Source organism: Narcine bancroftii, chromosome 13, assembly GCF_036971445.1.
Source record: "Narcine bancroftii isolate sNarBan1 chromosome 13, sNarBan1.hap1, whole genome shotgun sequence".
Classification (NCBI taxonomy): domain Eukaryota; kingdom Metazoa; phylum Chordata; class Chondrichthyes; order Torpediniformes; family Narcinidae; genus Narcine; species Narcine bancroftii.
In genome coordinates, this window is record NC_091481.1 from 59,511,409 (window position 1) to 59,533,883 (window position 22,475).

At 42.4% G+C, this 22,475-nt stretch overlaps 1 protein-coding gene across 6 annotated transcripts in view; it reads left to right on the top strand.

Moving 5' to 3' along the window:
* The window catches only part of LOC138748596 (suppressor of cytokine signaling 1-like), a 183,951-nt gene that overhangs the window by 135,600 nt on the left and 25,876 nt on the right, over positions 1 to 22,475 (top strand). For 4 of the 6 annotated variants that reach the window (XR_011348179.1, XR_011348178.1, XR_011348180.1 and 1 more), the window contains 2 exons: positions 2,802 to 2,845; positions 3,660 to 7,327. The exons of 1 other annotated variant lie outside the window; for it this stretch is intronic. The gene's annotated coding sequence lies outside the window, so the exon portion shown is untranslated. Of the gene's footprint in view, positions 1 to 2,801; positions 3,082 to 3,659; positions 7,328 to 22,475 lie in introns of those variants that run through there. One more of the 6 variants, XR_011348183.1, reaches the window with a different exon arrangement.

The window sequence follows — 22,475 nt, forward strand, 5'->3', positions numbered from 1 at the left end:
CGTATCTGCCGGAGCTCACTTTGATTTAGACACCTAAGCTCACAAAGAGTTCTCTGGACTAACATTGTGGAAAGCAAACTTCCCCTTTAAACATTATCACCTGCTAATCTAACTGGGCTAGGGTAACAGTGCACTATAACAGATTATCTTTGAATTCTGTGGTTGAAAGAAACTGCTTTATCTATTAAAGTGACTTCCAGGAACAGGTAGAATCAAAATACTGAGAAACATGCAGATGCACTGTGGTTAAATGTGGCCTAGTTTCCTTATCAAAATCTATAAAAACCGATAGGGTACAGAATTTTTTTTAAAATTGAGGGTCTTGATGATATGTCAAGGCTAACATGGAAAAAAGTGCTGCGATGAAAAAAAATCTTTACAGGCTGGAGAAACGTTTTGCCGTTCCTTTTTTTCCCTTTCACATGGGTTTGAGGATTTCCGCCTGCGCTCTCTGGCAGTTCTTGTCTGGTCTTACCATTTCAGATTATATGCTAGAATGTTCTAGAGTATTTTGGTTTGTAAAAGCAGCAGAAGATGGAAGGCTCCGTCCTCCTCCAATGTGCCAGGGGTGAGCAGTAAGACTTGAAAGGTGTCAGGTCTAATCCCAGGCCTGTGTTGCACTCTCTTAGCTGTGGGGATGTAGGGCATCAGTCACCAAGTTAAGAAGGGAAAACACAATGTTGGAGGCACTCAACAGCATAGCTAAGATAACCAAAGTTTTGGGCAAAATATAGAAGGGCACCCAAACAATAGCAACAATTAAAATACATAACCAACGCTTCAGGTTTGAGCTCCCTCATCAAGGTATGGTTGAGGAAGCGAGCCTGGCCATAGAGCTTGGGAGCAGAGGGGATTCCAGGTAGGGAGCAGCGAGAGAGAGAGAATCCCACAGATCTCCATTCAGAGAGCAAAGGGGAACTTCTTCAGGGTAGGCATCCCCTCGAAGAGACTTTGCAGAGTTCTGCAGGAGACGTGAGTAGGTAAAACAAGAAAGTCTTTCAGACACCTTGATTGAAGTAAAAACACAATGCTTGAGAAACCCAACAGATCAAACAGTGCACTTTATATAGCAAAGATTTTGGGCTTGAGTCACCAAGTTTGAGTTCAAATTTATTATCATTTGACTGCATATACAACTGGACAAAACCCAGACTATGGTGCCTGCACGGATGTACCATACACAGTACATAAATATCACAAAATTATCAAAATAAATGTACATAAATATTTGGGGGGGAAGGGTGTGGCAAGATGGCATAGTGGGAAGACGTGTGGTTCCACCTTCCCCAGTTAGACTTCTAAATACCCGAATTTAAAATTGTAAAAGGGGTTAAAAATATTATTTACAGACTTTGGAATATTGGAGGATTGCAATGGCTGCAAATGTGAAAAAAATCAAAAGCTCAATTGCAAAAGAAATTGCTTTACAAAAGTGTTGAAGAACTGAGGCCTACTTACCAAGTTGAAGCCACGGAATCGTTGACTGGAGTCCCCAAGCCTCAGAGGACTCCTGCTTGGTTGAGTATTACGCTGGCGCTGATCGCACAATCGCAAAATGGCGCCGGCTCAGTGACGGGCTCGGCCGGCCCTGACTTGTGCTCCCATGATTCCGGGGGTGCAGGTGGATCAACCGAGTGAAGACAGACCCGCGAGCCCGCAATACTGCCTGGCGGTCCGGGAGCGTGCAGTGTAGCGTCAGAAGATGCACCTGAATGGTCAGTGACTTTGCTGGGCATGCGCGGTCTGGGAATTACTGGACAAGGTATGGGCTGCGGGGGAGCCTAAACGGTGGCGGGCTGACGAGATCGGCACGCTGTTGGCGGGCGTCCAGACCCGCAGTCGCACTGGAAGAGGACCCATGATGTTAGAGGAGGAAGAAAGATCAACATTACAGGAACTTACACAGGAAGAAATGGGGATTGAGACCAGAGAAGGTAGGTCTCAAAGGGAGGTGATGGAACTTGGACTGGATTCTGTGTTCACAACTTTTGAAGGGATTCCTCATCAAATGGAAAATATGTCAATCTAGATGTCTACTCGGATGACTCAAGGATTATAGAAGTGAAAACTAAAATGACTACTATATGTGAAGAAATGACTTGCATGAAACAAGATATTAATGTAGTTAAAAGTGATGTTAGTAGATGTATAAAATCTGTGGACACTACAAGATAATTTAAAAAAGATTGAAGATTTTTTTGAATGTAAGAACCAAGTGGAGTGTAATAGAGAAAATAATGGAACAAGTGGAGGATTCATTCGTGGATTGGGCGATTCAGAAGAAGGAATTATTGAAGAAGATTGATTCCTTAGAAAATCAGGGTCAAAGAAATAACGTAAAAATAGTAGGTCTTCCAGAAGATATAGAAGGTTCTGATCCAGTAAAGTTTTTAAAGAAATGGATTCCTGAGGAATTTTTTTCTGGATGGTCTGGAGTTAGATTGAGCACATAGAGCACTAAGGAAGAAACTGTTTCCAGGCCAACCTCCACGAGCAGTTCTGATTCGCTGTTTGAAATAACAGGACAGAGAAATTATACTATGAATGGTGGAGCAGAAGGCACGACAGAATCAGGCTCCAATGATGGTCCAGAATAATAGGTTTTTAAAAAAAATGCAGATTTGAGTCAAGAAATTATTAGAACGTGCTGAGGATTTAATTCAGCTAAAGAAGTATTGTGGCGAAAGGGATCTAAATTTGCCTTTCGTTATCTGGCCGTGTTGAAAGTTTTTTATGGAACTTTCAATCGCAATTCTTTGAAAATGATCATGATGAAATAATTTTTCCTAATTCATTGCCAGATTTACGAGGAAATGGACGGTCGCCACTATCAGCGAAGAGGAAGGTAAATGGCAATGGAAATGGGAAGAATGGAAAACATGGGAAGAATGGGAATAAAGTTGAATTGACACAAAGTCTTCTTGATATTGAAGATCCGGAACAATCATTGGGACTGGAATCATTGGGTTGATTATTTTTGTTTCAGTACTTTGTGAAAGTGGATGACACTGAGACCTTCAGTCATCTGCCACTAGTGGGTTTTAGAGATTTTTAGAGAGCTACTGCTTTTTAATATTTTGTTTTGGGGACTGTTAGTTTTCTTTTCCTTTTTTTGGAATATTTATATAAGTGGGGGGGGGGTTAGAATATTAAGGGAATTAGAAGGGGAGCATTATTTTATAGTAGTGGAATATATTATTAGATTAAGAAATGTCTAATATGAATTTTGCAACTTTTAATGTCCAGGGTTTGAATAACCCAATTAAGTGCAAATGAGTTTTGGCTTATATAAGAAAAATTAAAGTTGATATTGCTTTTTTGCAAGAAACACATTTGACCGAAAAAGAGCATTTGAAATTGACGAGTGAGTGGGTTGGTCATGTGTTCTCTTCTTCTTTTAATTCTAAAGCAAAGGGTGTAGCAATTTTAATTCATAAGAAATTACCGTTTGAATTGGAATCGTTTGAGGGAAATGCTGGGAGGGTTTTGATGGTTAACTGTAAAATTTTTGCCGAATCATGGACTTTGTTAAATATTTATGCACCTAATGTAGATGATGAACGGTTTATGTTGGAGGATTTTTTATTGCTTAATCAGGCCAATAATAATATTCTGGTCGGGGGAGATTTTAACTGTCTTTTGGATCCTTTATTGGATAGATCTCTGAAAAGTACAAGGAAATCAAAGGCGACAACACAAATAGGAACTTTGATGAAAGATCTGAATTTGGTTGATGTTTAGAGGAGAAGAAACCCTACAGAGAAAGACTTTTCCTTTTATTCCTCTAGTCATGATTCCTTTTCTAGAATAGATTATTTTTGGTTTCGGCACATCTGCAAGGTAGGTATTACAGGTTGAGTATAAAAGTCGGGTTATATCGGATCATTCTATGTTATTGTTTTCCTGTGTAGGTTCAGAAGTAGTACAATCATCTTATAGATGGAGGTTTAATATAATGCTATTGAAGAAACCAGAGTTTATTATTTTTGATAAGGAGCAGATTACGTTGATTTTGGCTGAGAATGTTAATTCAGTATGTAGTAATTTTGTATTGTGGGATGCTTTGAGAGCATATTTATGAGGGCAAATTATTAGTTATACTACTAAAGTTAAAAAGCAATATGCGGTAGAAAGCTTAATGTTAGAGAAACAAATTGCTGAATTGGAAAAGGAATTTCAGAATGATGATACAGAAAATAAAAAAAAGCTGCTTTAATTAAGTTGAAATTACGTTATAATACTTTACAAACTTATCAGTATGAGCGTCTACTTTATTGATCTAAGCAACGTTATTGCGAACTGGGTGACCGAGCTCATAAGGTATTAGCATGGCAATTAAAAACAGAACAGACATCATGAATTATTAATGCTGTGAAAAAGAATTCAATAGTTACCTACAAAACCTCAGGAATTTAATGATCAGTTTTATTCATTTTATCAAAAATTATATACTTCTGAGGGAAAGCAGGACGCTGGATCTATTGAATCCTATTTATCTAAATTAAATTTACCTGTTTTATGGGAGGATGAGGTTAAATAATTGCATGCTCCATTTACGAACTTTGAGATTAAAGAGGCTATACAAGAGATGCCAAATGGAAAGTCGCCAGGAGATGATGGATTTTCTGTTGAATTTTATAAAGTATTTTATGAAGATTTATCCTCTATATTTGGAGATGTGTTGCAGTAAGTAACAGAGGAGCAGTTGTTACCAGAATCTTGTTCAAGTCCTATAATTACTGTGATTCCTAAGAAAGAAAGGACCCATTGAAAGTATCTTCGTATAGAACTATTTATTTATTAAATGTAGATTATAAAATTATAGCGAAGGTGTTGGCGAATAGACTTGCCAAATATTTACCTCAGTTGATACATATAGATCAAACAGGTTTTATTAAAAATAGAAACGTGTCTGATAATATTCTAAGATTGATAACATTAGTCAATGCATTTAGACAGCAACCCATCCATCCAATGGCGGAAAAAGCCTTTGATAGGGTCGAGTGGAACTTTTTGTTTAAAGTGTTAGAGAATTTTAATTTTGGCCCTTATTTTATAGGCTGGGTTAAGGCCTTAAATACAAATCCAACTGCTAGGGTGGTGACAAATCGTCAAATTTCCTTATCATTTAACTTAATGATTTTGACTCGACAAGGTTGTCCATTGAAACCAGCCTTATTTGCATTGGTTATTGAACCATTAGTTCAGACAATAAGAGAATGATAAGATTAAAGAATGAAAATTGGGGAGGATAAATAGAAGATTAATTTATTTGTGGACGATGTGCTGGTATATTTGACAGAACCAGAACAGTCTTTGAAATATTTACAAGATTGTTTGTTAAAATTTGGAGAGCTATCTGGATATAAAGTAAATTGGGATAAGAGTGAAATATTGCCAGTTGGGGATGGAGACTATTCAGAATATAAAAGTATTATAAAATTGAAGTGGTCAGATAGAATTAAATATTTGGGAGTGGTAGTAAATGCAGACTACCATAGGTATAGTGTTATTAAAAAGGATTAAAATGGGTTTGATTAAATGGAAAGATTTGCCTTTAACATTAATTGGTCGAGTAAATTGTGTTAAAATGAATATTTTTCCTCAAATTCAATATTTGTTTCAGTCTATGCCATGTTTACTTTCAAAGGGTTTTTTTCAGGACCTGAATAAGGTATTACAGGAGTTTTTATGGAAAAGGAAAATTAGCCCAAGTAGCTTTACATAAACTTACATGGAAATATGCTTTAGGGGGATTGCAGTTACCTCACTTTCAAAATTATTATGATGCAGCTCAGTTGAAATTTGTTAGTAGATTAATGGATGTGGACCAGCCTCTGAGATGGGCAAAGGTGGAAATGGCTTGTATATCTGAAGTTGAGATACATCAGTTTATATTTAAATGGAATGTGGATTTATTGCGGGAATGTAATATGCCGGTATTAAAACATTTGTTAAGGATATGGGTTAAAAGAAACAGGGTTTTAGGATCAAAGGGTAAATTACCAATTCAAACCCCGTTATATCATAACCAGCTTATACCTTTTTCAATGTTTAATAATCATTTAAAGAGATGGAATTTTCAGGGCATAAAGATAATTCAGGACTGTCTTGAAAAAGGCCAATTTCTTTCTTTTATTCAATTGAGGGAGAAATTTGATATATCTGTAAATTCTTTGTTTGTGTATTATAAACTCAGACCTTTGATAAAAGATAATTATGGTAAAGAGATGAATTTACCCATGTTGAAGAAATTTGAGTCTTTGATTTCTTCTGTACCTAAGAAAGGTTATATTTCAGATATGTACCAATTATTACAGAATGGGAAAAATCTAGGCTTAAATGGGAAAGTGATTTAACCTATATTTTTCCAGAAGATAATTAGGAGGTTATGTGTTCTGATAGTGTAACTAAAGTGACGAATGTACATTATGGAATGGTCAATTATAATTTTTTACATCAGTTATATTTGACTCCAGAGAAATTGAAAAAATATGCATTTAGTAATTCGGATGCTCGTTTTAGATGTGGACTACATACTGGAACTTTTTTTACATGCTATTTGATCTTGTTTTAAAGTACAACCATTTTGGGAAGGAATTAGGTTGGTTTTGGAAAAATTATTTTAGATTAAATTACCGTTAGACCCTGTAATGGAGGATTAAAACCATGTACCCAGATGCTTTTTGCTTATGTGGAACTGATGACACTGGGTCCACACGCAGGTCACTTTACTTTCAGAACTAGCAGATGTAATTAAACTCAGCCATGGGGATTTATCTGAAGATACACTTTGAAATGAAATTCCACTGTGAGGCCCAGGGAAAGCAGTTGTCAAATGCAACACTCTGAAATTGACGAATTGGTCACAACCTGTCTTGCTCGAGAAGTTTTAATAAGTCTTTGTATCTACGAGATAAACCAGGAAATCATAACATCCTGGTTCCATAATAATTAATCTTCTAAATTGTAGAAGAGTATGTTCAGTTTTGATTTTGACTGACAAATGTTAGAAGGAGTAGGCGCATGATTAATTGTTTTTGGGGTATATAAGCCTGTGGTCCTGCTGCTGAAGTTTAGACTCTCCGAGGGGTGGGAACGCCCCTTGTCAAGAAGGAAGAACAGCCAGAGTCCGAGCAACGTCCCGGTCGGGGGAGGTGGAGAAGCTGCTACCAGCGCCCTGACAACCTACTACAAGTGTGCAGTCATTGCCTCACTTCGGCAGTTGGGACCAGTCCAAGCGTTGATAAATATAGTTGGGAAGGGCTTGCATATTGTAGTGTGAAATCAGCTTTTGAATTTGTAATAAACATTTGTATAAAATGAACTGCTCTCGGTGTGTGTGTCTATTTTCTTTCGGTAGCTCAAACACTGTGACCAATCTAAAACGAACAAAATGAGAGGTATAAGTTTACCCAAGACAGACCCATCAATCATTTTGTTGGGATGTATGGTTTCTTTGAAAGGACGAGGGTTGGTTAAATTTCAAATTGCATTTATACATCTAGTGTTATCTGTAGCACAAAAATGTGTAGCTAGTACTTGGAAGGATAATGTGGAGGTTAATATAACATGTTGACATAATGAGTTGAGAAATTGTATTATTTATGGAAAAAATTACATGTAATCAGCATGATAATTATTCATTTTTTGTTAAAATGTGGTCTTCCTATTTGGAGTATATGAACAGAAATACTTTGAAATATTCTTTATAATCACTGTGGGTAGGTCACTTCTCCAGAATGGAGGACCATCGCCTTCCCAAGATCGTGTTATATGGCGAGCTCTCCACTGGCCACCGAGACAGAGGTGCACCAAAGAAGAGGTACAAGGACTGCCTAAAGAAAGCTCTTGGTGCCTGCCACATTGACCATTGCCAGTGGGCTGATATCGCCTCAAACCGTGCATCTTGGCGCCTCACAGTTCGGCGGGCAGCAACCTCCTTTGAAGAAGACCGCAGAGCCCACCTCACTGACAAAAGACAAAGGAGGAAAAACCCAAGACCCAACCCCAACCAACCAATTTTCCCTTGCAACCGCTGCAACCGTGTCTGCCTGTCCCGCATCGGACTTGTCAGCCACAAATGACGTGGACATTACCCCTCCATAAATCTTCATCCGCGAAGCCAAGCCAAAGAAAAGAAAAAAAATTATCTTTATATTTGGTCCCCTCAAGGGCGCTGGCTGAAGGGGTGGGAGGGTGGGCGGGGTTTTTGTTTTTTTGTTTCTTTTTATATACACAAATATTGGGTTTTTTTTGTTATGTTTGATTGTAAGTTGTCTAAATTCTTTTAAATAAAGTTAAAAAAAAAATTGGTATGATTTACTCAGTCTCGCGGCCTGAAGGAAGAAGCTGTTTCCCAGCACCAGCGACCCGGGTTCACATCTGGTGCCATCTGTAAGGAGTTCATATGCTCTCCCCATGACTGCACGGGGGTTTCCTTAAAATGTACGTGGCTGCAGGTTAATTTGGGTGTAATTGGACGGCATGGGTTTAAATGGCCGGAATTGGCTTCCACAGTGCTGCAAATAAATTTTAAATATTCTAACATTTAAACTATGTCCTTGGAGGAAGGTAATCCTCTCAGCTGCTTTAATGATCCTTCGTATCGACGTCTGGTCCGATGTTTTGCAGCAACTGTACAAGCAGCCAGACCCGACGCTCGCCGTTGTGCTTCCATTAAAGGTTATCAAGGTGGCCACCCTCTAACATCTCCACTTCAGGACATTCCTTCTGATCTCATTTTTCAGGTGGGAACACCTTCACCTTTGTTGTAGAGGCTTCAGATTATGGAAGCAAACTCGCACCATTGTCACTGTCAACCCCTCTCAGAATGCTATGCTTTTCACTGAGACCCTCTTGATCGTCTAAGTCCCAGAGTGTGCAGACCAATCTTCCTTTGTATGTAGGACACTCCTCTCATTCCAGAAATCAACTTAATAAATGACTGCAGCATCAACTCCACAGGCACTGTATCTGTCCTCAGTACCTGAGATTGTCTCTTCTTGAAATTAAGTCCTATCAAAGGCTTCACAATCTCAGAAAGACTTCCTTACTCCAATCTTCTTGCCATAAAGTCCACCAACTATCTTCCTTCTGAATTGCTTGCTGCACCTATGTACCTCAGTGCACCAAGAGTCCTCAGCTACCCAGAATTCAAGCAATCTGCAACCTCAAGCAACCGGCATAAAAAAAAATCAAGGTAAATGAATAAATAAATAAATATATTAAATGAATAAGAATTTAAATGAAAGTTTAAAATTGTAAAAGTAAATTTTCTCAGAAGTAACACGTAAATCTTTGGTGAAGATGGGAGCAAATGTTCAGCCAGCGGAGTGTCTTAGTTGTGTTCAGCTGTTTGAATGAAGTTGTGTGAAACAGCAATGGCGTCGCCCGGGATGAATCTGCTCACTGTTGGGGTGACTCCCTTAAAGTGTCTTCTTGTCCTTTCTGAGTAAGAGTCTTTATTACCAGATTATTAAGTATATTAGTAAGGCTTTATCTGTAAACTTGGATGGGGTGGGTTAATTTTCTATAATATTATTGTTCGTCTTTCAGGCGGCTCCATGGAGGGGGAGGAACCTGCAGATGCAATGACAGTTAAATGTTTTCAAACAATATGACTGAAAATCAAGTAAAATGCTTTAAGGTTTATATATTCATGCAAGTGAAGTTTGTACAGTGTAGTATTTTTGGCTTTTAAACTGTTTATTCTTAACGAGGGTGTATTAGTTAGGCATCGTTAGAGTAAGTCTCAAGCAACCAGAAAACTCATTTATCCAGCATTCTACCAACCCCCAGAGGTGCCGGATACCCGGCGTTTCTATAATCCTCTCTTTGTATTTTTCTATTCTTGCTTTCCAATTGCATAAACCCATCTGCATTGTACACCATCTGCTGCCTTCTTGTCCCCACACTGAGTCTGTCTACTTCATTCTCAGACATTTCACTTCTATACCAAGATTTATATAATCAGCAAACTTAGATACTCATCTGTGTGTCTTGGAGGTCGAATGCACCAATGTGGCCATGATTTGTGGTCACTCCAGCTGTGCCAATGAGCATGACCCCTCTGCTGCAAGCATCAAAAGGAGGAAGCCCAAATGAAACAGCATTGAACAATCTATGACGCTCTGGTCCTTGGCTGGGTGCGGGGCAGGTGCAAGGAGACCGAATGAAGGAGGGGGTAACTGGATGTGAGTCCAATTGAAGCCGAGAGCTGATGTTGGCTCACATACCAGGTGGCTGGAAGATGGGTGGAGGAGGAATGTCATTGGAGAGTTCAGGACTTCAAGGGAGTGCAGGGTTGGTGGGAATGGGATTAGGAAAAGCCAACAATGGGGTTGGGGATGTTATTTTTCCAAACATAAAATTTATTAATGAGAAAATTATTTACAGAAGAAAACCATGCAAGACCTTTTTAACAATGTTAGTGTTATGTTCATAGATTCCATTACCATAAGACCACAAGACAGAGGAGCAGAAGTAGGCTATTCAGTCCATTGAGTGTGTCCTGCTATTTAATCATGAGTTGATCCATTCTACCACTCAGACCCACTGCCAGAGGTGCCAGATTTGGAGAGTCTCGTACGAAAGGTATCGCTTAAAACCTACATTTCAGATGGAAATTCTGAGGTCGTCCTATACAGAGTCGTCCTGTATGCAACCCTGGGCAAAATTCTTTGGAATATACTTTGTGAGGAGTTTGGAGGAGATTTGGTACGTCACCAAAGTCTCTTTGCAAATTTCTACAGGTGTACCGTGGAGAGCATTCTGACTGGTTGCATCACTGTACGGAAGTGCCAGTGCCCAGGACAGGAAAAGTCTCCAGAGAGTTGCGAACTCAGCCCATGATATCATGGGCATTGATCTTCAATCCATCAACTAGAGGCAGCGTCTTAAGAAAGCAGCCTCTATCTTCACGGACCCTCACCACCCAGACCATCCCTTCTTCACTCTGCTACCATCAAGGAGGCTGAAGATGAAAACCCTTTCTCTCCGCCATCCAATTTTTGAATGGACGATAAACCACCTCACTCTGTTTTTGCACTAGAACCATAAAACATACCAGGACAAGGAACAGGCTCTTCTCGTACGTGCCGACTATTGTCCCACTGATGAGCACCCAGTCGCCTCCATACCTCTCCCATCCATGTACCTGTCCAAATTCCTCTTAAAAATTAAAACTGAACCACTCTCTGTGTGAAGCCGTTTCCCCTCAACTTGTCCCCTTTCATCCTTAACCCATGTCCTCTGGTTTGTATCTCAACTCGCCTCAGTGGAAAAAGCTGACTACATTTACTCTACCTTTACCCCTCATAATTTTGTATACTTCGAACAAATCTCCCCTCATTTTTCTGCATTCCAGGGAATAAAGTCCAAACTTTCCCTGAGGAAAAATAACTAATCAGTAATAAAATAAATATATTTAAAAAGCACCTGTAACACTACAGAAAAACAACAAATTTTGTGACACAATTTCATGATAACAAATTCTAATTCTAAATCAGTGTCACGGAGGTTTGCAGAATGGAGTTAGGCCCGTCAGCTACTTCTGACTGGTCAGCCAAGTTCACTGCCTGAACTCACCCATTTGCCTGCGTTTGGTCCATATCCTTCTAAACCTGTGGCTTTCAAGCTGCCCCCCCAACCTCAAATCACATTCCACCTTAAGCAATCCCTGTGCCATAAGTGCTCTGTGATTAGTAAGGGATTACTTAAGGCAGGATGTAAGTGGGAAGGGGAGATTGAGAATCACTGCTCTTGACCCAATTGTTACTGAAATATTTTGCTTGAGAAAAATGGTTATTGACCCATTTCCTTTGGAGTTCTGAAACCGTGCATTTAACGGGTCAATTGGGTATGATTAAAACAGTGGTTTTCAACCTTTTTCTTTCCACTCACAACCCACTTTAAGCAATCCTTTACTAATCACAGAGCACCTATGGCATAGGGATTACTTAAAGTGGGATGTGAGTGGAAAGAAAAAGGTTGAGAACCACTGAGTTGGGCATTGTAAGAGCAGGTCTCAGGCAACTGGAAAATTTGCATATCCGGCATTCACAATCCCGTAGGTGCTGGATACCGGGGATTTTATTATAATACTTTACCTAGAGTTGGGTGATCGAAACTGTGCACAATACCGCAAGTATAGATCTCACACTGTTTCATGAATATTAAGGTCTTGGATGGTTAGTGCAAGCGTTCTCGCTGCCCGTGGGAAGAAGCTGCTCCTCAGCCTGGTGGTGCTGGCTCTGACACTCCTGGATCTCTTTCCTGATGGGAGCAGTGTAAAGGTCCTGAGAAGACTGTTCAGTCCCTGTGGCACCTTCTTGACCAGGGAGGAGATCCTGTGTGTACACGATAAGTGACTAAATAAGTGGATTCCAAGGAACTAAAAAAAAATCATTGGATGCAATTAGAAAAACAAACAGGATGTTATTGGCTATTGTGAAGGAAACTGATTGCAAACATTGTCAGCTTATGTTTTAATCACAAGAAAAAGGCCATCGTCTGCTCTGTGAAACCTCCCTGAGCTAAACTGTTCTCACATCTAGTCCCAAGTTCCGGCCTTGTCCCCATATCCCATGATACCCTGTCTAATTAAATACCTATCAATTTCCCCTTTAAATTCCCCCAAAGATCCTGCTTCCACAGCTGCATGTAGCAACGAACTTCACAAATCCACGACCCTCTGGCTAAAGAAATTTCTCCTCATCTCTGATGTAAATTGTGTCACAAACTTTTTAATTCTAAGACTGTGTCCTCTTGTCCTGGAATCACCTAACAGGGCGAATGTCTTATTTACAGCAACTCTGTCCAATCCATTCATTATTCAAAATGTTTCTATGAGATCCCCTCTCATTCTTCTATATTCTAATGAATAGAGTCCAAGAGCCGCTAAACGTTCCTCATTTGTTATCCTTCTCATTCCCAGAATCGTTCTGGTCAACCTCCTCTGTCCCCTCTCTAACCTTGCTATATCCTTTCTAAGATTTGGGGCCCAAAACTGCACGGAGATTTATCTAGAGTGCTGGTGAGACTACAACAGGAGGACAGTCGAGGTCTTGTTGAAGCAGTACAGAAAAGGAATGGTCTTCTTGTGATAAAAGTTGAGGAGATTGGATTTTTGCCTGCAGGATTATAAAAGAGTGAGAAGTAACTGATTAAAGTGCAGAAAGTCCTGAGGGGGCTTGACACAGTGAAGGTGGAGAGATTACTTCCACTTTTTAGATGGTCTAGAACGAGGGGGAAGAGGGGCTTTTAAGACAGAGGCGAACCAGGCTCTTTGTTTTCTCTCTCTCAGAGTGCCATGAGCTTTGGAAACTCTTTTGCTCAAAGGGCAGTAGAAGCAAAGTCTTTTGAATATTTTTAGTCAAGTTTATTGTCATCTGATTGCAAAGTCTTCTTTGGCTTGGCTTCGCGGACGAAGATTTATGGAGGGGGTAAAAGTCCACGTCAGCTGCAGGCTCGATTGTGGCTGACAAGTCCGATGCGGGACAGGCAGACACGGTTGCAGCGGTTGCAGGGGAAAATTGGTTGGTTGGGGTTGGATGTTGGGTTTTTCCTCCTTTGTCTTTTGTCAGTGAGGTGGGCTCTGCGGTCTTCTTCAAAGGAGGTTGCTGCCCGCCGAACTGTGAGGCGCCAAGATGCACGGTTTGAGGCGATATCAGCCCACTGGTGGTGGTCAATGTGGCAGGCACCAAGAGATTTCTTTAGGCAGTCCTTGTACCTCTTCTTTGGTGCACCTCTGTCTCGGTGGCTAGTGGAGAGCTCGCCATATAACACGATCTAGGGAAGGCGAAGGTCCTCCATTCTGGAGACGTGACCCACCCAGCGCAGCTGGATCTTCAGCAGCGTGGACTCGATGCTGTCGACCTCTGCCATCTCGAGTACTTCGATGTTAGGGATGAAGTCGCTCCAATGAATTTTGAGGATGGAGCGGAGATAACGCTGGTGGAAGCGTTCTAGGAGCCGTAGGTGATGCCGGCAGAGGACCCATGATTCGGAGCCGAACAGGAGTGTGGGTATGACAACGGCTCTGTATACGCTAATCTTTGTGAGGTTTTTCAGTTGGTCGTTTTTCCAGACTCTTTTGTGTAGACTTCCAAAGGCGCTATTTGCCTTGGAGAGTCTGTTGTCTATCTCGTTGTCGATCCTTGCATCTGATGAAATGGTGAAGCCGAGGTAGGTAAACTGGTTGACCGTTTTGAGTTTTGTGTGCCCGATGGAGATGTGGGGGGGGCTGGTAGTCATGGTGGGGAGCTGGCTGATGGAGGACCTCAGTTTTCTTCAGGCTGACTTCCAGGCCAAACATTTTGGCAGTTTTCGCAAAACAGGATGTCATGCGCTGAAGAGCTGGCTCTGAATGGGCAACTAAAGCGGCATCGTCTGCAAAGAGTAGTTCACGGACAAGTTGTTCTTGTGTCTTGGTGTGAGCTTGCAGGCGCCTCAGATTGAAGAGACTGCCATCCGTGCGGTACCGGATGTAAACAGGGCACAAAATACAAAGGGTTCAAATTACTAGTACTCCCTCACCTCTGTGCCCCGGTAGATTTGGGGTAGATTGGGGGTAGATTTTCAGTGCCAGTTAGAAAGCATTCCAATAGTGCACAACGGGCCTCACCCCCCACTACGCCTTACGAAGAAACAACACTGCGGCCTGTCTGTCCTGAACATAGAACCCCCTCCGCTGTTCACACATCTGACCCCAGAATGCACACCAATAGCCACAAAGAGCAGGAGGTACAGCCCGAGGGATAGAGCCTTCATTAGGACAGAGGTCTGCAGGCTACTACAGGAGGGCATCATAGAGCAGAGCACCAGCCCCTGGAGAGCCCAGGTGGTTGTAGTAAAGACAGGAGAAAAACTGCGCATGGTAGTGGATTACAGCCAGACAATCAATAAATTTACACAACTAGATGCCTACCCCCTGCCACGCATAGCAGACATGGTCAACAACATTGCACAGAATTAGGTGTTCTCCACCATAGACGTGAAGGCAGCAGACCACCAACTGCCCATTAGAAACAGTGATCGCATTTACACGGCATTTGAGGTAGACGGCAGGCTGTATCAATTTCTGCGACTTCCCTTCGGTGTCACCAATGGAGTGTCCCTGTTTCAGAGAGAAATTGACTGAATAGTAGATGAGTTCCAACTGAAAGCAGTGTTCCCCTACTTAAGACTACGTGACAACCTGTGACTTTAAAGTAATAGTTCCCCCCCCGTTGAGGGTCTCGAGTCCCGTTCCTTTTTTCTTTTTCCCTTCTTGGAGTGGGATGGGGGGGGTCAGTTTTTTTATTTCTCTTTTACAAACCATGAGTTTGAATTGTCTTTACATTGTTTTATTGTGTGGTTTTAAACTGATAATTTTAAAAAAAAGGAATATTTCCTAAAATTGACCATCAACATTGATTTCTGTAGAAAAAATAATTTTCAATAATTTTTTTTCTATTTGGTATTTTTCTCAGAATAGTTTTTTTAAATGAATAAAAATTTTGAAATTTTGCATTTTTTTACTATAGTAGTTATAAATAAATAATTTGCTTATATTGCTAACTGCTATTTTGTTGTAGTAGTGTTCTGGCGGCACTACAAATCCCAGGAAGCTTCAAACCGGCCATGTGACATCAGCGCGTGTCGAGCGCGTAGTTCTAGCCTTTAAAAGGTTGCGCGGGAGATGAAGAGTAAATCCCTTTGATTCACTCTAGAAGCACCTTGTGTGGTTATTTCATCGTGTCCACCGCCATTCCAGTGGCCATAATTGGTGACCCCGACGAGTCCAAAAACATATTTTTGGACAATCATGGGCTCTGCAGCCGTGGCTGTGAAGCTGCCACCTTTCTGGATGGCTGAGCTGTGACTCCAATGGGCTGAAGCACAATTTCACCTTCGCAAGGTCGAATTGGACACCACTCGTTATCACCACCTCGTCAGTGCCTTGGACCAGGCTGTCGCTAAGAGAGTCGGCGACTTCCTACGGGATCCACCACGTATCAGCAAGTGCGACGCTTTAAAAGGGCTTTTATTCCATGTATATGAATGTCCTGGATGGAAAGGGCATCCAAGCTACTACATCTCGATGGGTTGGGAGACCGCGCCCCTTCAGATGAAATGCTGTTCCTGGCAGCTGGCGAATGACCCAATGTGTTATTCGAGCAGCTCTTTTTTAATGCCAGATGATATTAGGCTCTTGTTATCCAAGTGTTCATTTGAAGACCCAAGGGCTGTAGAGATGGAGGATGACATTCTATGGCTGGCTAAAAAGCACAACGAGGAAAGACAAGTCTGCGCAACTTACCCCTCTAAATATTAACCCCATGTCACAGTCTAGTGATCTTAAAGCATTACTTCCTACAAGCAGGCAACTCCCCAAGACAAGCAAACAGCCTGTGGATACTTCATCTTGGTGTTATTACCACAGGTGTAGGGAGTAAATGCCTGCAAGAGACTTCCACCGTGCCCGTTTGTGGGAAATGCCCAGGCCATCTGCCAGTGAAGGCTGTGGCGGTTGGAGAGAAACCTGCAACCCTACTGTGTGAACTGGACCAGTTGCCTCAACGCAAATTCACGGGTCAGAAGTTAGTGTATTTCAACCCACCATTTTCGACAGACACCATCTTACCCCGGACCTGCAACTATGAGCAGTTAACAGTTCCAACATCCTGACCTTTGTTTGGTGCAGATTTTCTTCGGCCTCATTTATTCCTTGTCAACTTAAAAGGCCATCGGCTAATAGATGGAACTACTTTTCAGACCATTCCTCTGGCAGACGCCTATACCCCTGCTCTGCGCCTTCAAACTGGCTCATGTGGACAAGTCTTCCCCACTGCAGCAGCCAACAATCCGTCGCAGAGGTCGACAATGTAAAACTTTTCTGCTGGTTCTGGGTGGGGGGGGGCCGTGTAGCGGAAGTATGGTGGCACTCCCAGGGGGCATTGAACCGGCCACGTGACGTCAGTGCCTGATGACATCAGCGCGCATTGTTCTGGCTTTTAGAACGTTGCGCGGGTGATGAAGAGTAAATCCCTTTGATTCACTCTAGTGGTTATTTTGTCATGTCCACCGTGATTCCAGTGGCCTCATAATGTTAAATAAATAAAATTAAAATACGGGTTATATTTAATATAGTTGCAGGGTCCAGCCTGGAAGGAAACAGAATTTTTAATCTATTATTTCACATTCAACACTTAGTGAGGTTTAATGACTTGTTAGACAATGGAAGGGTCAAAGAGAACCATTGTTGGGCTGTGCTTGGGCCATCAATTGGCCTTAATGGATACAGTCACTATGTTTACAAGGCATTTAGGTCTTAAATTAGTAAGGCATTGAAGGATATGGACTTAGTGGGGGAAAATGGGATGAGTATGGATGGGCAAAGAGGTTAGGCATGGACATAGTGAGCTCTACATCTGACAACAAATAATTTATCATTTTTAGCACCATAAATATTCTCTGAAAATATTGCGGTTTCTCACCAGACCAGCATTACATTCTGGTGTTTTTATTCACAAGGCAGGGGCCTTGCAAATTTGGCAGCCGTAAACTTTGCAATTAAATTTGATGAGATTCTAGGTAAACCACAAGATCAAGGACCAAAGCCAAGACTTTCCAAGTAAGACTGGTGTGGCCACTTGCCACCCACCAGATGAATTGAGATTCTGTCGAAGGGGAGACCTCTGTGTACACTATTCTCCTCTGGCCCTGGTCCCTTTTACTGCTGATCAACGACTGGAGTATTCGACATTAAATTACAATTTTATTTAGAAAAGGTCACAGAGATTAAAAAAAAACTTTTTTTTCTGGTCTGGAACTAATCAAACACAAGTACTGCCTGTGACCTACAGAGAGGTAAGAGATTGCAAAGAAAACAGGATGCGGTATGTAACCAGAACTATTAACAATGAACACGGTGCACAACTTCAATATTTAGTGTTTTTTTTAAAAAAATATCTTCTCCACTTCATCCCAATTTATGCAGGTTGCAGATGCATTTTAATTTGACAGAGACCTTTGTTTTAATTTGGATTCCACAGACCGAGCATCGCAGCAAAAACAAAACTCCCATTCCCTGCGATGTAAGCTCACTGCAATTCCCTCCCATAACGATTTCTTTAAAAAATTTAGACATAACACCATGGTAACAGGCCTCTTTGGCCCTGGAATCCATGCCACCCAATTTGCACCTCGTTACCCTACACACCCCCCGGTATGTTTTTGAACCCCTCCCACACAGACTCAGGGAGAACGTACAAACTCCTTACAGTCAAGAGTTTGCACTGAAGAGGCTGGCTGGGTTGTTCTACTAATTCAATAATTCTGCCAAAACCCTTTTTTGTTGACAGTCAAGATCAAACTGCGCTGGGTAGGTCACGTCTCCAGAATGGAGGACCATCGCCTACCCAAGATTGTGTTATATCTCGAGCTCTCCACTGGCCACCGAGACAGAGGTGTACCAAAGAAAAGGTACAAGGACTGCCTAAAGAAATCTCTTGGTGCCTGCCACATTGACCACCGCCAGTGGGCTGATATCGCCTCAAATCGTGCATCTTGGCGCCTCACAGTTCGGAGGGCAGCAACCTCCTTTGAAGAAGACCGCAGAGCCCACCTCACTGTCAAAAGACAAAGGAGGAAAAACCCAACACCCAACCCCAACCAACCAATTTTCCCTTGCAACCTCTGCAACCGTGTCTGCCTGTCCTGCATCGGACTTGTCAGCCACAAACAAGCCTGCAGCTGACGTGGTCATTATCCCTCCATAAATCTTCGTCCGCAAAGCAAAGCCAAAGAAAGAAAGAAGACTAGTAGGAAAGGTCAGAGTAATTGTCTGGGGCAATTATTACAGCACAGAAAGAAAACATTTTGCTCTCTAAAGGTTTAATCACATTATCCTTTCTGCTGCCTTTCCCAGTTGAGTAATACTGTGGTACTAAGACACAGGTACAGTTTGGTCTCAACTTGCCTTCAATTCTTTTTCTCAGCTGGGCTGGATGTGATGTTTGGTCTAAACCAATGGTGCTCAACCTTTTTTTTTGTTCTAAGGCCCACCTGCCTTCTGACCGAACATGCCAGGGCCCACTAGTGGCAATGACTGAGCAACATCTTTTAAGTCAAAAGCCGCTTTCAGGAGGAATAGCTGGGAGTATGCGGCTCCGGAGCTGGCTGCGGGTGCGCACAAAGCAACGTTCCGGTGGCAATGCTGAAGGCGCTGTTCTGGCACCTGAAAGGGCCGCAGTGGGGGAGAGGCGCCGCGGACTAAGTGCCGGCTCCTGTCAACTGTGGCCGTAGTTTTGCCTGCTTTCAGGTGCCTACAGGGTGCGCTCGGAAGTGGAGAATACTCCTTACCTGAGGAGGGTTGGGTAAGTACTCCTCGGATCAGGGTTTTCTGCTTTCAGGTGGTCTCCACAGCAGCTGCATTCGGGTATTCTAGGCGGCTTTATGTTGGGGTATTCTGGCCACCTGAAATCGGCTAAAAACAGCTCTGTGAGAAACATGTCTTTATCCAATTTAAAGTATTTTATTTAATTTAAAAAAAAAACAAGCAAAAACTACAAGCATACACTGAGCAGAAAAAACTCCCAATCAAAATCAAAGCGCAGGCCTCATTAATGAGACCCCTGTTTCTGATAATTCTTCACCATTTTCCACATACTTCATTCTGTTGTAGATAATACACACCTGAGACCTGTCTCCACTTCATTACGGTTTTGTGTCTCTGTCTTTAATTGCAGCCACGTCGAAAAGCCTGATTCACAAAGATAAGTGGTTGTTGAAGAGTGTGATCTTCTGAAGACAATCCTTCACAATGTTGGAGTAACTATCCGTCATTTCTGGTCAAAGCTCAGAGATGGACGAGGTCAGATTTCAGGTTTATTATCAGACAACGTAACATACAAGCCTGAGATTCCTTTATCCTGCGGGTGCGGCAGAATTACCACTGATTGGTAGTGCAAAAAATAAACTGTACACAGTGTTAACATGTAAACAAACACAGAACTGTAAACAGATAACAAATGTAAACAAATTGACTGTGCAATACAGAGAGAACAAAGTGCACAAGTGAGAGTCCTTAAATGAGTCCCTGATTGAGTTTGTCTTTGAGGAGTCTAATGGTGGAGGGGGAGCAGCTGTTCCTGAACCTGGTGGGGTGAGTCTTGTGGCACCTACACCTCTTTCCTGATGGCAGCAGCGAGAACAGAGCGTGTGCTGGGTAGCATGTATCCTTGCTGCTGATCTCTGACGGCAGCGTTCCCTGTAGATATACTCAATAGTGGGGAGGGATTTGCCTATGACATCCTGGGCTGTGTCCACTACCTTTTGTCAGGATTTATACTCATGGGTATAGGTGTTTCCATACCTGTCTCGAACGCATCTCAATGTCCAGAATCGTTTTGGAGGTCAATGAGTTCACCTTGCAGATCATCAGGGACTTTGTTGGCTTTAACACGAAAAGGGTTCCTCACCAGTGCCAGTTCTTCTTGGCTGATTTCTGGGTAATAGGGCAGGGATTCACCAAGCCCAAGGTCACCCGGGAGGACCCACCCTGACCTCAGTGGGTTAGGAAATCGCCATGTCCCACATGCAAACGCGCTCACTAGTGAAGAACGACAAGAATCATTTAGGTTCCCGCAGCAGAAGAGTGGTCCGTGACCCCCACCCCCAACTGCTTGGAGGGTTGCTTGCTTTAATGCTAGGTAACCCCAACTGTGGTTTTGACTTATGGCAAAAAAAAATTGGACCACAGATGGAAGCCAAACAAATCATAAAAAATCTCATCAAAGAAGCTACGTCCAGAAACCGTTCCTGTTTTAAGATAAATATTGCAAAAGTTTACGTAATAGCCAATGAGCATGCAATACGATGCTTGAGAGGTTCAATATGGGGTTGATCAAGTTTATTGTCATTTGATTGCACAAGTACAACCTGATGAAATAGCATTCTCCGGTCCTCAGTGCAAAACACGCTGACACACAACCACATACAGACAAACAACACATATGCAGGACAAGTATTTCATCTATACAAGTAAATAAATATTGTTTCGTGAATATGAGAGTCTCGCTTGGTTTTAGTGCTAACAGTTGTTTAGTTTTCTCTTTGCTTGCGAGAAGAAGCTGCTCCTAAGCCTGGTGGTGCCGTCTCTTCCCCGATGAGAGCAGCTGAAAGAGTGTATGGCTCTCCTAGAGTCAAGAACCGGTGGTGGGGGTTGGGGGGGTCACCACTTCTAAATGAGAGGCTGACCAATCAGGACCCAGATGAGGAGAATATTCTTCAAGCAGCACCGAAAGCTGTGGCAGCTCAGTCATGGGGGTCATAGAGCCATTCGCCCCTTTTCGGCTGGCATCCCAGCTAATTAGCCCCAGGATAGGAACACCTTCATGCCTATTCTGCTGGGGCACCGTTAACTGGGACACTAATGGCTTTTCCACTGAACACATCCCTAGGGAACAGGCGACTTCCTGCTGTCCCTTTGTCCCTTTGCCACTGGTTTTATCAGCAAATGCCGGGGATATGAGTAGGGGTGGAGGAGGTTAATCCCCGATGTGAAACTACGTCATTTGACGCCGGCACCCTGTCCCAGTGAATTCCCAGTTAATTCCTGGGACTGGGTGCCAGTGGAAAAGGGGCTATTCAGTCATAGAGCATGGAAATGGGCCCTTCAGCCCATCATGTACATGCTATACCAATTTCCCACGTAGGGACTGTATCCTCTGTCTTGTTCATGCAAATGTCTGTCTATATGCCTTTTAAATGGAGTGACTGGATCTGATCACACCACTTCCTCTGGCAGCGATGTTCCAGATTTCAACCATCATCTGAGTAAAAACAAATTCCCCTAAAATCCCCTTAAAACTCCTCTCCTCACAACCCTATGCCCTTTTGTTTTTCTTGTCACTACCAGAGAAAAATATTTTAACTATCTACCCGATCTAGGCCCCTCATAACTTTACTCCCTTCTATCGAGTCACCCCCCCCCCCCCCCCCGCCCACACCCACCCTCAACCTCCACTCATTAGGGAAAACAAGCCTGGCCTATCCTATCGAAAGACAACTTCCTGGTGTATCTCCTCTCCAATCTCTCCAGCACACTCCTATCTCTCATCCAGCCACTGAGTTCCTCCGAAACAGAGTCCAGAATATTTACTGTTCAAGTAAAGTTTATTGTCATCTGACTGCACAAGTACAACCCATTCAAAACAGCGTTCTCCGGTCCTCGGTGTAAAACACGCAGATACACAGCCAGACATAACACATACATGGACAAACAATAAAAACACAGGACAGGTATTCATATAAATAAATATTGTTTTGTGTCTATGAGAGTCTAGGGGGTTAGTGTGAGCAGTACCTTTGGTTGTTTGGCATTCTCGCTGTCCATGGGAAGAAGCTATTCCTCACCCTGGAGGGGCTGGCTCTGACACTCCTGCATCTCTCTTCCCTGCCGGGAGCAGCTGAAAGATGCTGTGTGCTGG